The sequence below is a fragment of the Archocentrus centrarchus genome, chromosome 17 (assembly GCF_007364275.1).
Source record: "Archocentrus centrarchus isolate MPI-CPG fArcCen1 chromosome 17, fArcCen1, whole genome shotgun sequence".
NCBI classification, from domain to species: Eukaryota; Metazoa; Chordata; class Actinopteri; order Cichliformes; family Cichlidae; genus Archocentrus; species Archocentrus centrarchus.
Window position 1 is genome coordinate 18,320,001 of NC_044362.1, and position 13,893 is coordinate 18,333,893.

Sequence of the window (13,893 nt, forward strand, 5' to 3'; positions counted from 1 at the left end):
GGACATTGTGATCTCTAGTGAGAGTAGGGAGCAGGTGGAAGCGAGTCCGGAGAGATGGAAGTATGCTCTGGAGAGAAGAAGTAGAAGCAAGACAGAATACATCAGTGTGAATGAAAGGGAGACAGGTAGACAGGTGAACATACAAGGAGTAGAGGTAGTGAAGGTAAATGAGTTTAAATACCTGGAGTTAACATCCATAGCAACAGACAAGGTGTGAAGAAGAAAGTGCGCGCAGGGTGGAACGGGTAGAGGTGAGTGTCAGGGGTGATTTGTGACAGAAGGATAGCAGCAAGAGTGAAAGGGAAGGTTTACAAGATGGTAGTGAGACCTGCTATGATGTATGGCTTGGTGACAGTAGCACTGACAAAGAAGACAGGAGGCTGAGCTGAAGATGTTAAGATTTTCATTGGGAGTGACCAGAATGGGCAAGATTAGAAATGAATACATCAGAGGCACAGCTCAGGTTGAGCAATCTGGAGACAAAGTAATAGACACAAGATTAAGATGGTTTGGACATGTGCAGAGGAGGGATAGGGAATTTATTGGACAAAGGATGTTGAAGATGGAGCTGCCAGGCAGGAGAAAAAGAGAAAGACGTCAGAAGAGGTTCATGGATGTAGAGAAGGGCATGAAGAGACCTCATAGTACCATATCACCCCAATAGAGCACTTCGCTCTCAGGCTGCTGGCTTACTTGTAGTTCCTAGGATACTTAAGAGTAGAATGGGAGGCAGAGCCTTCAGCTTTCAGGCCCCTCTTCTCTGGAACCAGCTCCCAGTTTGGATTTGGGAGACAGACACCCTCTCTATTTTTAAGATTAGGCTTAAAACTTTCATTTTGATAAAGCTTATAGTCATGGCTGGATCAGGTGACCCTGAACTATAGTTATGCTGCAATAGGCCTAGGATGCTGGGTGGTTCCTATGATGCACTGAGTGTTTCTTTTCATTCACCTCTTTTTACTCTACTTCTACTGGAGGATTCTTCTTGCTAAAAGGGAGTTTTTCCTTCCCACTGTCGCCAAGTACTTGCTCATAGGGGGTCGTTTTGACTGTTGGGGTTTCTCTGTAATTATTGTAGGGTATTTGCCTTACAATATAAAGCCCCCTGAGGCGACTGTTTGTTGTGATTTGGCGCTATATAAATAAAATTGAATTGAAATTGAATTGAATGGAATTGGTGTGACAGAAGAGAATGCTACGGATAGGGTGAGATGGAGGCAGATGTAGAATCCCTAAAGTGAGCAGCTGAATAAAGAACAATTATAATCAGTCATATGTAATATGTCTTGATGACAGAGCAATGATACGCTGTTAACTTACACTTCAAATAGGCTAAATTTGAATACTATACCTCTGTACAGTGTATTTACTGCTACAGGCATTCAGACCTTTGATTTGTCTCCAGCAGTTATGCTCGGTCAGCTTTATGTGTTTAACATTCTAATTTTTTTTCTAGTATTATAGTTTAATCTTTCTTTGTAAAATCAGTTGGTCTGCTGCCAGTGCACTTATCCATGTTTGTGATTGGTCAGTTTCTGCCGACACCCCCCCCCCCCCCCCCCCCCCCCCCCCCCCCCTTCATGTGAACATACTTGTAGCTAAATTGATAAACCCCAGGTTAACTTCTTGAGTTGAAAACCACATTGATGTTGCAGCTTAGCCTGATTGCCCTGATTGGTTATATTGAACTTCCTTTATAGTGCAGAGCCCAATTTGTGCTTAGATTAGGGAATGAAAAGCTATCGATTATGAAAGATCACAGTGTGGTTAAACACTTATTATCTGTAATAAACCAGCCTATTTAAATAAAAACTCCCTATGTTACCAAAATTATTCACCATATATTTGTCATGATCCTCGGTTTGGACTCAGGTTTTTGAATGTTTTAATTGTGTATAATCAGTTTAGTTCTTCGTTTATTATTTACATTTCGACACTTTTATTTATTTTAAATCTTTTTAAATTCCCAGTTGTATTTGTATTTGATTTTAATTGTTCCTCAGAGTTTGATTTTCTTTTTAATTCACCTGTCTTTATGGTGTCTTCTATGGTTTATTTGGTTTATTTGTTTCTTGTGTCTTCTTTTACCTTTACTTCCTTTTGTGATTACCTTGATTAGAGTCAGCTGTGTCTTATTTCCTTGGTGCCTCCTATCTGATTGCCTCATGTGCATATTTAGAGTATGTCTGTTTAATGTCTTATGTATTGCTCAGTTTAGATTTGTTTGTTTGTTTTGTGCTCTGTGGGCTTTGGCTTCCTACTTTAATTAAAAAAAAAAAAGTTCAGCTTTACGTTTGCCTGGTTTGCTTGAGATACCTGCATCTGGGTCCTGTTCCTTGGTGAACCATGCCAGTGTTTTCTGTTCTGTTCTCATGAAGCTTTTAAACAATAACACAAAATGAAAGCTTGAGTCTCTTCTAATGCCAGTTTACATATTTAAACCAAAGATTATGACGATCAGATTATTACTCACCAAGGACAAACAGGAATCATTCCACAGGTTTCTTAACAATATAAATTGCTTTGAATTTATATATATATATAAAAAAAACATTTAGTAGATCTACATTTCCCATCCCTCTTGCTCTGGGTGCTCAGACTGGAGGCTCACACTGCCAGTTCACAAAGTCAGCCTAACATCCCGTAAAATATTATTTTGTCATAGCTTCAAAAAAATCGCCCCTAGTCTTGTTTGGATTTCAGCTCTGGTGCAGTAGCTTTTTACCTGAAATGACTCACATATAATAATTTACATTTATATCTGCCACTTTGATATAGATTTTACTGTCACAGTTGGACCTTGTATATTTAATGCATTGATTATTATAATGCAATAATGTGCAATTATCACACAATTTTCTAGTAGATTTTTTTATTTGCATGTTTCTATGCAAGTAAACTATCTAATGTACATTTGGATCTCTATCAAGGGGCATTTACTAGTGTATTTAAATAGCTAAGATGCTAATACAATATTTTGGGAGTTGTTACCATTTTCTGTAATCTGTGACATCCAGTCCTTTCAAAATAATGTCCCATTCAGTGTTGTGTATCTTTTCCCCCAGAGCTACTTAAATCTACAGCTAATATATTAATCTGTAAGTGCATCTATTAGAAGAAAGGAGCTCTCGATCCTAACCAGTCTTTATAAATCAAATTATCCAGTGTCCTTGAATGCTGATGGCTTGCACACAGAGAAAAGAATATAAAATGAATGCAAAAATTTCCAGTGCATGTTAGAGTGTGGCACTGTAGCAAGTGTTTGTTTGCAAAAGAAGTCCATGCAGAATACTTTTATGGATTTAGAAAAGGGAAAATCCAATTTTCTTTTATCAGCTGCACTTGCCTATATCTGTATGTGATTGTGTATAGAGGAAATAAGATAGTGACTGGGAGCCCGGGGAACAAGAGAAACGTGATGATGCTGGTATCATCATGACTGGTCTCTCACTATGTGTGGACAAACCATGTGGGGATGATGGGGGACAAAAGAGGCAATTAGTTGGACAGAACACTCGTAATACATTCAGTCCACCTGTGTCTTAATGTACCCATCCGCACTGGCTAGAGGAGCTGAAAACAGAGCCAACGGGACAAGTGGGGCCAAATAAGTACATGGAAGGAATTATTCTCCCCTTTCCCCATAACTATGTCTGACATATCCTTTGGCTTTTCTCCCAGATCACTAGCAATATATATATAGTTTTCATTGTATCCTCAATTCCTTAATGAATTATTTATAGTAAGGACAGTAAGCGGTAGAGTATTTCCCTCAGAGTAAACATACAATAAAAGGAGAGATAACTGCAATAAAATGATATGGAAAGCATCATTTGCCCTTTTACCAAATAGGTTTTATAGTATTATAGGCCACGCACCATCTTACACTTCAAAATTTTGCAACAATATTTTTTTCAGAAATGCAAATGAGTGAGCTATAGGAATTTTTACTAACTTTTTTTAAAAAATAAAACAACATTTTTGTTTTATAAACTCCTTCTTGCAGTCTGCTGCATAAACTGAATCGATCAGCTCCTTTTAAATATTCCATTTTGTGGTGCAGTTTGACCTCAAACATATTCATTAAATTTCTACTCCAGGTTCATTTTTCTGCCAGTTTTAGGTGGGTGTCAGATATTACCCATGGCTACCTGGCAATCAGAAACAACAATAAAATCCACACTTTACTGGAAGCTTTTTAACAATAATGCCCCAGGACAATCCTAAAAAGGTTTTTTTTTTTTTTTTCATTTTCTTTTTTTTTTTTTTTCCCCTACCAGTCTGTGAGACAAGCAAAATCACAAGAATGAAGGCAATGATGCCCTAAGGGGGACAATTTCAAGCATACCTGCAGCACATTCACTTAGAGATCCTTAGAGAAATCTATGCTCCAGTTTACTGCTTCCACAAGAATGTGCAAAATCACTGTCCTCGGATGAGGAATCAGGTCTTTGTTAAATTTCATTAATTTTAGGTAGAAAGCACCAGCTTCAGGCAAAGATCACAGTGTCCAAATTGAACAGCGCTCTCCTCTCGGTGAGGTTCACACGTCTAAAAGTGGATATTTCTCCCAAATAAGAATCTGTATGAACCATTTGCTCTTTGAGATATACTTGCTTCCAGTGTTTTAGAATTGCAAGAGAGGGCAGTGATAGGTCAAAGCAGCAAGACTGTTAATTGAAGTTGTACATAATAAAAGAAGGGGTTGGGGGAGGGAGGGCAGAGAGATCTGTTAATTAATTGATCAAAGAGCCGTTAAATTGAAATGTGTTTGCATCAATTAATCATCCCCACAGATGCCACTAATCAGCCTTTTCTACTCTAGTATCATAGCAATCCTGGAGACTACATATTTGTGCTGAGCCTAAGCCCTCATTCATCATGTTTTAGCATGCTCTTAAAGCTGGCCTCCAGTCTGTGACAGAGTGATTAAAACAGTATTGCCATGGAGTGCTTTAAGCTTTACTCACACTCTCCTCTGAAAATTGGTAGCTGTCTATTCTATGTGTACAGTGTGAAACTTGATTACCATGTCTCTATGAGTTATTGATATTCTTTGAACTTTAACCAGTAACTGTTGGTGGTGACAGTTTTAGTTCTCAGACTGTTCAGTTCAATCCCTGTCAGGCTCTGCAATTACCTGTTTTTTTTAAGGGGGGGTCTATTAGCAACTAATGACTGCTACACAAATAAAATTCTAAAGAATGCAGTGAAGCTGTGAAGTTAAGGATGACTTCTTGATTGCTCCTTTTATAATTACCATTATTAAGCCTCAGCATATTTTTAACAAGCTTCTATCTACTCAGATTTAATGAATTGTAACTCAGGCAGACATGTGAAGTGTGACAAATCACATACAACATAGAGTGTAGCCATCAGATGGATGTATGGATGTAAAGCTATTGCTAAAAAAGTTTGACAAATTAACAAATGGAGAAGTTGGTCAGGCTTGTGTAGTGCAAGGCTCCAAGTCTGGAGTCAGCAAGTCAGCAAGCAATTTATTGAAACATGTACATGTACTCACACATGTACAACTGTACATGGAAATACAGTTTATAAAGCAGAATATAAAAACAGAAATGTGTAGAATTCTAACATGCTTGAAAGTCAATATTTCCTGACCACCTTTATTCTTCAACACAGCATGGACACTCTTTGGCAAGTGTCCTTGCCATTTTGTTAAAGAGTTCAATTCAGTTTTCAGTTCAGTTTAATTTATACAGTCCCAAATCACAACAATAGTTGTCTCGTTAAGTTAAACAATCAGACAACTCCTTATGAGCAAGCACTTGGTGACCTCTGGCAGAATAAGGGTCAGGCAGGGGCAACCATCTGAGGCAGTATGAACACACAAAGAGTGAAAAGAGGTGAGTGAAGAAGAAATGCTCAGTGCATCATGGGAAGCAACCAGTTGCCTAGGCCTAACTAAATTTACAGATATTGCACAAATGCAAGAATGCAGTCCAACATATTTGTTTAATATATGCACTGAAGAACATATCCTGGTCAAAGATTTCTCCAAGATTCCTCACACTGTTACTCAAGGCCAAGGTAATGCCATTTAGAGCAAGTATCTGGTTAGACACCATGTTTCTAAGGTTTGTAGGGCTAAGTACAATAACTTCAGTTTTATCTGAATTTAGAAGCAACAAATTAGGTTATCCAGGTCTTTATGTCTTTAAGACATTCCTGTAGTTTAACTGATTGATTTGTTTCATCTGGCTTCAAGGATATATATATAATATGAACTGTATAGCAATGAAAACATATGCGCTGCCTTCAGGGAAGCATATACAGTGTAAAAAGAATTGGTTCCACCACAGAACCCTGTGGAACTCCATAATTGAACTTGGACTCCTTATTTACATGAACAAATTGGAGTCTTTTAAATGGTTATGATTAAAACTACTGCAGTACCTTTAATACTTATGGTGTGTTCTAATGGCTGTAATAAAATATGGTGATCAATGGCATCGAACGCTGCACTGAAGTCAAGCAGGACAAGCACAGATATGAGTCCACTGTCAGAGGCCATAAGAAGATCATTTGTAACCTTCACTAACACTGCTTCTGTACTGTGATAAATTCTGAAACCTGACTGAAACTCTTCAAATAAATCGTTCCTCTGCAGATGATCAGTTAGCTGTTTTACAACTACTCGTTCAAGAATTTTTGAGAAAAAAGGAAGGTTGGGAATTGGCCTATAATTAGCCAAGACAACTGAGTCAAGTGAACTTTTTACTAAGTAATGGTCTAATTACTGTTACCTTAAAGGCCTGTGGTATGTAACCCATTAAGAGGGATAGACTGATCATATTTAAGAACGAAGCATTAATTAATGGTAGAACTTCTCAAAGCAGTCTTGTAGGAATGGAGTCTAATAGACATGTTAATGGTTTGGAGGAAGTAATTATTGAAGTCAACTTCAATAGTTTAGATCAACTAGAGAGAACAGGTCTATATATAAATCAGTAATATTGAAAGTAGTTGTACATAATGATATGTCTGTGAGATGGTTATGATTAATTTTTTGTGAAAATTTTTTTGAAGTCACTACTAGTTAAGGTTAAAGCAATACTCAGCTCAGCAGTGCTCTGACTGTTCGTCAGCCTGGCTACAATGCTGAAAAGAAACCTGGAGTTGTTCTTAGTTTCTTCAATCAGTGATGAATATTAAGACGTTTACAGAGGGCTTTTTTTAAATAGAGCAACAAACTCTTTTTCCAGGTTAAATGAAGATCTTCTAAATTAGTGAGACACCATTTCCTCTCCAGCTTACAGTTTATCTGCTCTAAGCTGCACAGTTGTGAGTTATACCAGGGAGTCAGGCACTTCTGATTTGAGGCTTTCTTTTTCAGAGGAGCTCCAGTATCCAGGTCATATGCAGTGAGGATGTAACACTATTAACAAGATAATCGACCTCTGCGGGAGTAGTCTTCAGGAACAGTTCGCCAGGCTTCTTGAAAGACATTCAAAGCTCTTTTTTTGGATGTTGGCTGTCTTTTGTTCCATTGTCTGTCAAGATGATCCCACACTGCTTCAGTAATGTTGAGGTCCAGGCTCTGGAGAGGCCAATCCATGACCGATAGTGTTCCACGGTGTGTTTTTCTATCCAGATATGCTTTTGCTGCACTGGCAGTGTGCTTGGGATCATTGTCATGCTGAAAAATGAAACTGTTGCTAATCAGACACTTTCCAGATGGTATTGCACGGTTAATCAAAATGTGATGGTACTTTTATGCATCCATAATTCCATCAGTTTTGACAAGCTCCCCAACACCACTGGCTGAAATGCAGCCCCAAACCATGACAGAGCCTCCACTGTTTTTTGCAGGTGGCTGTAGGCACTCACGGTTACTGTATTTCTCTCTTGACCTTAAATTTGGATTTATCAGTCTATAAGGCCAGTTGCCACTGACTTTCAGTCCAGCTCTTATGTAATTTGGCACACCTCAGCCTTTTCTGCATTTCCTTTCCTTAAAGGTACAGTCAATCATTTTTTGAGTTTATTTAATAGAAAAAAAGAATGTTGTACTCATAAATATGCATTGATTGATTAGTGTAATTATCGAAAAAAATGTATACATTCTCTTAAACTGAGAATTCGTCCACTAAAAAAACACAGGAGTGGGTGCTGGTTTGTGAAAGCCACCATTTCGAGATGGACTTGCAGTTCCACTTATTGTTATTGACAGCTGAGGTAAACAGCGGACTGACAGCTGACACTTACTACAGATGAATGGCGGCCAGAGTTGTTTGTCCTACAGCAGCCACTGTAGCTAGAGTTATCCACATTAATTTTGGAAATGGGAAAAAAAATGGGAATCACTTTTTTGGTGCAAACATACTTTTTTATGCCTGTCAAACTGTGTTATCTTTGAGATTTTTCGGTAGATTCAGCTAAAGAAATGGCAACCTCAGGCTGCCGGTGTCAAGGTGCCTAAAGATACTATTTAAAATCTTTGCCAAGTGTCTGCACATAACAGACACAGCACTGGTAAATTAGATGCTTTTTTATGGTTGAATGATTCATAGGTCAGTGTTAAGTGGCTTAACAATTTGTGGACTGCACCTGCAGTGGTTTGTTGATATTTAATGGAATGTGTTAATTGTAGTGAAGCTATGAGGCAGTCTGTAATTGGCTGTATACCGAAGCTGCAAAGTGCCCATCTTTGTAAAAGGAATTAATATTTGGTTTAGACAAATGTCTCTGTGGTGCAGTTTGAATTGCTGAATAGTTTGTTTGTTTTTCATATACAGAGACATAAACACATTAATTAGCAATAATTCACTGTTGTTATTATGCAGGACTTTTTTTTTATTATTTTAAATGTTTTCTGAGTTCTACCCTCACTTCCACCTCTCTAAGTTACCTGAGGTCATAACAAATTTCGTGTGAAGTGTCACCTCCATCTAATCGGCTTGAAATCTGAGCCCCCATGTTTAATTAAGATGAAAGCACAAACTGCCTTTTCATATTTACTACATCAGTGAGCATCCAGGTTAATCCAAGAAGGGATTATCTCCCCTCACTGAGAGTGACCATTCATGTAATCTACTCACAGTCCTATTGAGTAACAGGATGGTCTGGTCAGAAATCATAATAGTCACTCCCAGCCCCATCATCTTTATTTAAAGTTTAATATCTTCAGGCTGAGTCTCAGGCCTGATACTGTTGACATAAAAATGATCAATGACAGTAGATCAGCCCCATGGGAAGTACAAGATGCACATCACATGATTAATGGCTTTCCAAGCTGTCATGAACTATACTGGACCAATAGAGTGAAAGCTTCATAAATCATAAGTGTCTCGACACATGAAGTTTGGTGCACTATACAAAAACCATCGTTTGGTAAATTTCTATTCCCAGGAACGTAACAGGATCAACCTCTTCTTTGTGCTTGCTGTTTTCTGTTGACAGTATTGGTATTGCAAAATGCCTCTAGTCAAATGATGAATTAAACATAAAATTTAAGAGTACAAATAACATATCCCCCAGGAAAGTCTGTTATGTGCTGTCGTGCACTAATAAATGTCTTCTAAACCTGCATTAAGTGTTTACCACGAGAGAGGAGAGACTCCAAAACAGCCTCAACAGAGCCTTGATATACCATCAGCTTATCAAGTGCTTAGGGCTAAAGCATTAGTAGAAATTTGGCTGTTTACACATCCAAAAAACACAGAGCTGCCGCAGCATCCCACAGGAGCCTTTATTTTCTTTCTACCTGTCAAATATAAGCCTAATATTGAGTCACCACATGTCAGTCCTGGTTTGGTCCATGAATCCATGAAGTGAAAAAAAAGGGGAAAAAATACAAAATCAAAGAAAAGAAAAGGAGGGCAGTAGTGCTGGGTGTTGACTTGACTTTTAAAGCTATAATCTTTAGATTTTAGTCCCAGTTTATGTTGCTATGGCCACCTTGATATTAAGATTTTGGGTGATGTGAACACTCTTTGGGATGTTGCCCTGACACAGCAGAAGACTGCATGGTGTATCTTTATAGCAGAGCTATATCAATATCTATTCATACTGATTTAGAATCAGAATTCTATTTATTGTCAGTGTAACAAAACTGAGGTGCCACTCCCGCAGGTGTCTCAAAGTAAATAACACATATAAAAAAAAAAACAAGCCAATTCACACAAGAAAACAACAAAGTCGTTCACACAGTAAACCAGGCTCTTTCAGCAGAAGGTTGTAAATAAATATCAATATGGAGGAGTCAAGAATTAAATAAATTAGAAGGTGCCATGGTGCATTACAGCAATCACACTTGATTTAGGACGGTCATTCCACTTGGATAGAAACTGTTCCTGTTTTGATGGACCTGTAGGGTGAGAACTGTAGGGTGAGAACTGTCTTTAGTGATTTTTAAGGCTTTTGAGTCATATCTAGCTTTTGCAGTCTCTTCCAGGGAAGGAAGAGCACAGCCAATGATCTTTTGTGCTGTGTTTATTACCCTCTGGATAGCCTTTTTATCTGCTGCAGAGTATCCGGCATGACACACTGTTATGCAGTACACCAGGATGCTTTCTATGGTGGAGCAATAGAAAACCACCATCGGTTTCTTATCCAGGCAATTCTTCTTCAGCAACCTCAAGAATCAAAGGCGCTGCTGAGCCTTCTTAACCACAGCTGTAGTGTCGGCACACTGGGTGAGGTTGGAAATGAGGGTCTCAAGGAATTTAAATTCATGGACCCTTTCTACACAGTCGACACTGATGACCACTGAAGTCGGTCAATAACAATGGCTCATTTTGTGGTGCCTGCCAAAGTTGGGTGCTTTGGTCAATAATCTAATGTGTGCAGCCCATCACTTTCTCAAAAAATTATTCTGCCACAAAATGCCAAAAAATTACTATTATTTAGTTTTGAAGGGACATTAGCATTCAACAAGGTGACAAATGCACGTGTTTTGAAAACCAGCTTTTTTCAGCTGAACTCAGAGGTCGTAGGAAATGTTCTGTTTGCTTTAATAACTTAATAGCTCTAATATGATGTAAAAAAAAAAAAAAAAAGAGAGAGAGAGAGACTGAAACTGTGTGAGAGAGTGGGGTTGGTATCAGTGAGGTAAAAATGCACCAGACTGTGCACGTTTCATTACCTGCAAATCCTTCTCACATCTGATGGATGGTCTGAATCCAGCAGAGGGATGACGAGATCTAAAACTTGCTGAACAGAGAGGCAATTAGTGAATGCAAATGCAGCGAATGGTTATTCTAGAAAATACATGAAGAGAGGGGTTCGATTTCATGAAATTCTTCTAACATCAAGTAATTGGCTTTAGAAGTCATTTAGCCTTGAGTTTATAGGAATAAAGTCATTTAATTGATTTTAATCAAAATTCCCCTTTGCGGCTCTTTAAATGGTCTATAATATATGATCAGTTGCAAGAAATATTTCTTCAAAGTGCATTTAATTCTCAAAATTTCACTGGTGATTACATGTTTTTTTTTTTTTTTAATTTCTTCTTATTTTAAAAAGAATAAACGTGAAATGCCACGCCATTCATTTTTCCTGCACTGCCACTGCACACAAATTATTGTGCTGCCACATGTTCACAGTAAATCTCCATAACAACCTAGAAAGACAACTCAACAGGGGTACGACATATACAGCCACAAATCATCTACACATATGTATGCACAAGCTAGTTAAATGTGCGTGTGTTCACATTCTGTACACAGAGAAGTGGGCAGGACAGTAACAGGAGGAGGTGATTTAGAGGGAGGCAGAAAGGATGAAGGAGAGCGCTGGAGGTCAGAATTAATAGAACTTTGAACCTTTATTAACACTGTACGATAGTGAGGCCATTATGATTATAATTATACTCATTAGCTGTATATCTCCTCTTCCATCCTCTGCAGTATGATGTGCAGGTCTATTGAGATCCATCAGCTTCTTATGTGCTGGGACTCTGTGAGCATATGGTACATTTAATGATGTGGGGAAAAATAAAATAATAAAAAATAACAACATAAATCTGCAGCAGTTGTTTATTTGACCATGCCTTTGGGAATACGTATCTTTCCATTAATACTGGGAAATATTTTAATTGCCCCCATTTCTGAGAAAGACAGTATTACTTTCCTGTGATTTCACTGTAAATTTTACACGTTTTACTCAAATAATTCTTTATTATCAAAGTCTCCATAAGGATGACCGTGAGTGATTATTTCAGGACTGTAAACTGTAAAAAAGGGGAGGATATTCTATCCCAACTTTTTTTTTTTTTTGACACCACTAAAAATTTGCCAGTTTCTTAGCAGTACAAGGTTATTCGTCAAGCCATCTCTCTTCCACCCTCTACTCAATTCAAACAAAGTTTATCAGCTTTAATCGAACACGGCAAGGTCAACACACAATGAAGAGCAGCTACTATCACAGAGTGGATCTGCAGGAATGTTTGCCAATGCCAAGAGGCAAAACACAAAAGCACAGTAAAGACACTGCAACTATAAACACTGCATGTCAACATCTATAAAAGCAGTTCACAAAGACCTGGAAAATAGAACAGGATAACTTAAAATGCATTGTTATTGCATGTTTAACATGTGCATTCATGTCAAATGTCCATGGCTGATGTTTAGTGAAGCCAAACCTTTTTCACATTTTCTCGTGTTTATTTTTAGACCCTTGTGATACAGTTACAACCTGAGGGTATGCAGTACTCTGTTGGCTACTCTTGGCTAGTGCATGCAGAGGTGGATCCAGCCCTGCTGGGATCCTAAACAGATAAGCTGGTATAGACAATGGCTGGAGACTTCCTGGAAAGAAAATGTGGGCTGTCTGTCATGAGAATGGCAAGCAAAGTTTTTTTGTTTTTGTTTTTTTTTTAGCAAACTTTCTCAATCATGAAATATATGTTTGTTATAAAGGATGTTAAAGAAAGAAGACTTGATAATCCCAATCTCCTTTTAAGTTGGATTTTGTGGCAGCTAGCACAAGCAGGTAACAGTATAAAACACTGTGAAAGCAGAAATTAGAAACCAAGACTTTGCTTAGGAACCAATCACAGTTAGTTAAATCACAGCACTTTCTATTACAGTTTGGTAATAATACAATAAGAGTCAGGTAATAAGGTGGAAACAAGAAGGTAACAAGTTTTTGCCACTTAATTACAATGTAATATCCAAGTAAGTTAACAGAAATTTCAGCTGAGTAATATTACACTGGGATTCATGTAAGTGGCAATAAGGAAAACCAAGTATAATAGTGCAGAAACAAACACATGCTTATGAGGTAAAATCAATTAGTAATAGTATAGTAATATACTAGTAACAATGAAATAGTAATGTTTGTGCATTTGAATTTTTAGATACTGACTCTGAAGTGATAGTAAAGCAGGAAGCAGTATAAAGCACCGTGAAACTAGAAATTAGAAAGACTTTGCTTCAGAGCATATCAAAGTTTCATATTACTATATGATACAAGTAGAAAAACAGAGCAACAGAGCCAAGATAGCACAAACAGAAACTAGTTTGTTAAAGTGGACTGTGCTTGAACTTGATTAGGAACAGTGGTGATACCTGGCATCTCAGTAAAGAACCACTTGTTAGCAGTATTGATCTCAAATTGCCACACCAATGACAGGAAAACAGTCCACTTGCTTCCAGTGCACCTTGTGACTGAGAAGTAATAAAGAAAAAAAATTAATGGTGTTGTGAAAGTTATAGCAGTGGCAAAACACTATTATTTCCCCGCATCTGTTTTTTTCTTCTTTTCCCCACCCTTAAAGCCACCCTGAAGTAGGATGTACATCTTCTTTTGAAAACTAACTTGAGAAGTAGTGGTAGCAGAAAGTCTTATAGGAAGCTTACCAAATGAACAGAAAAACCTCTAGCATTAAGGCTGCACAAAATTGTGCCTTGGATGTATACTTCAGCCAGG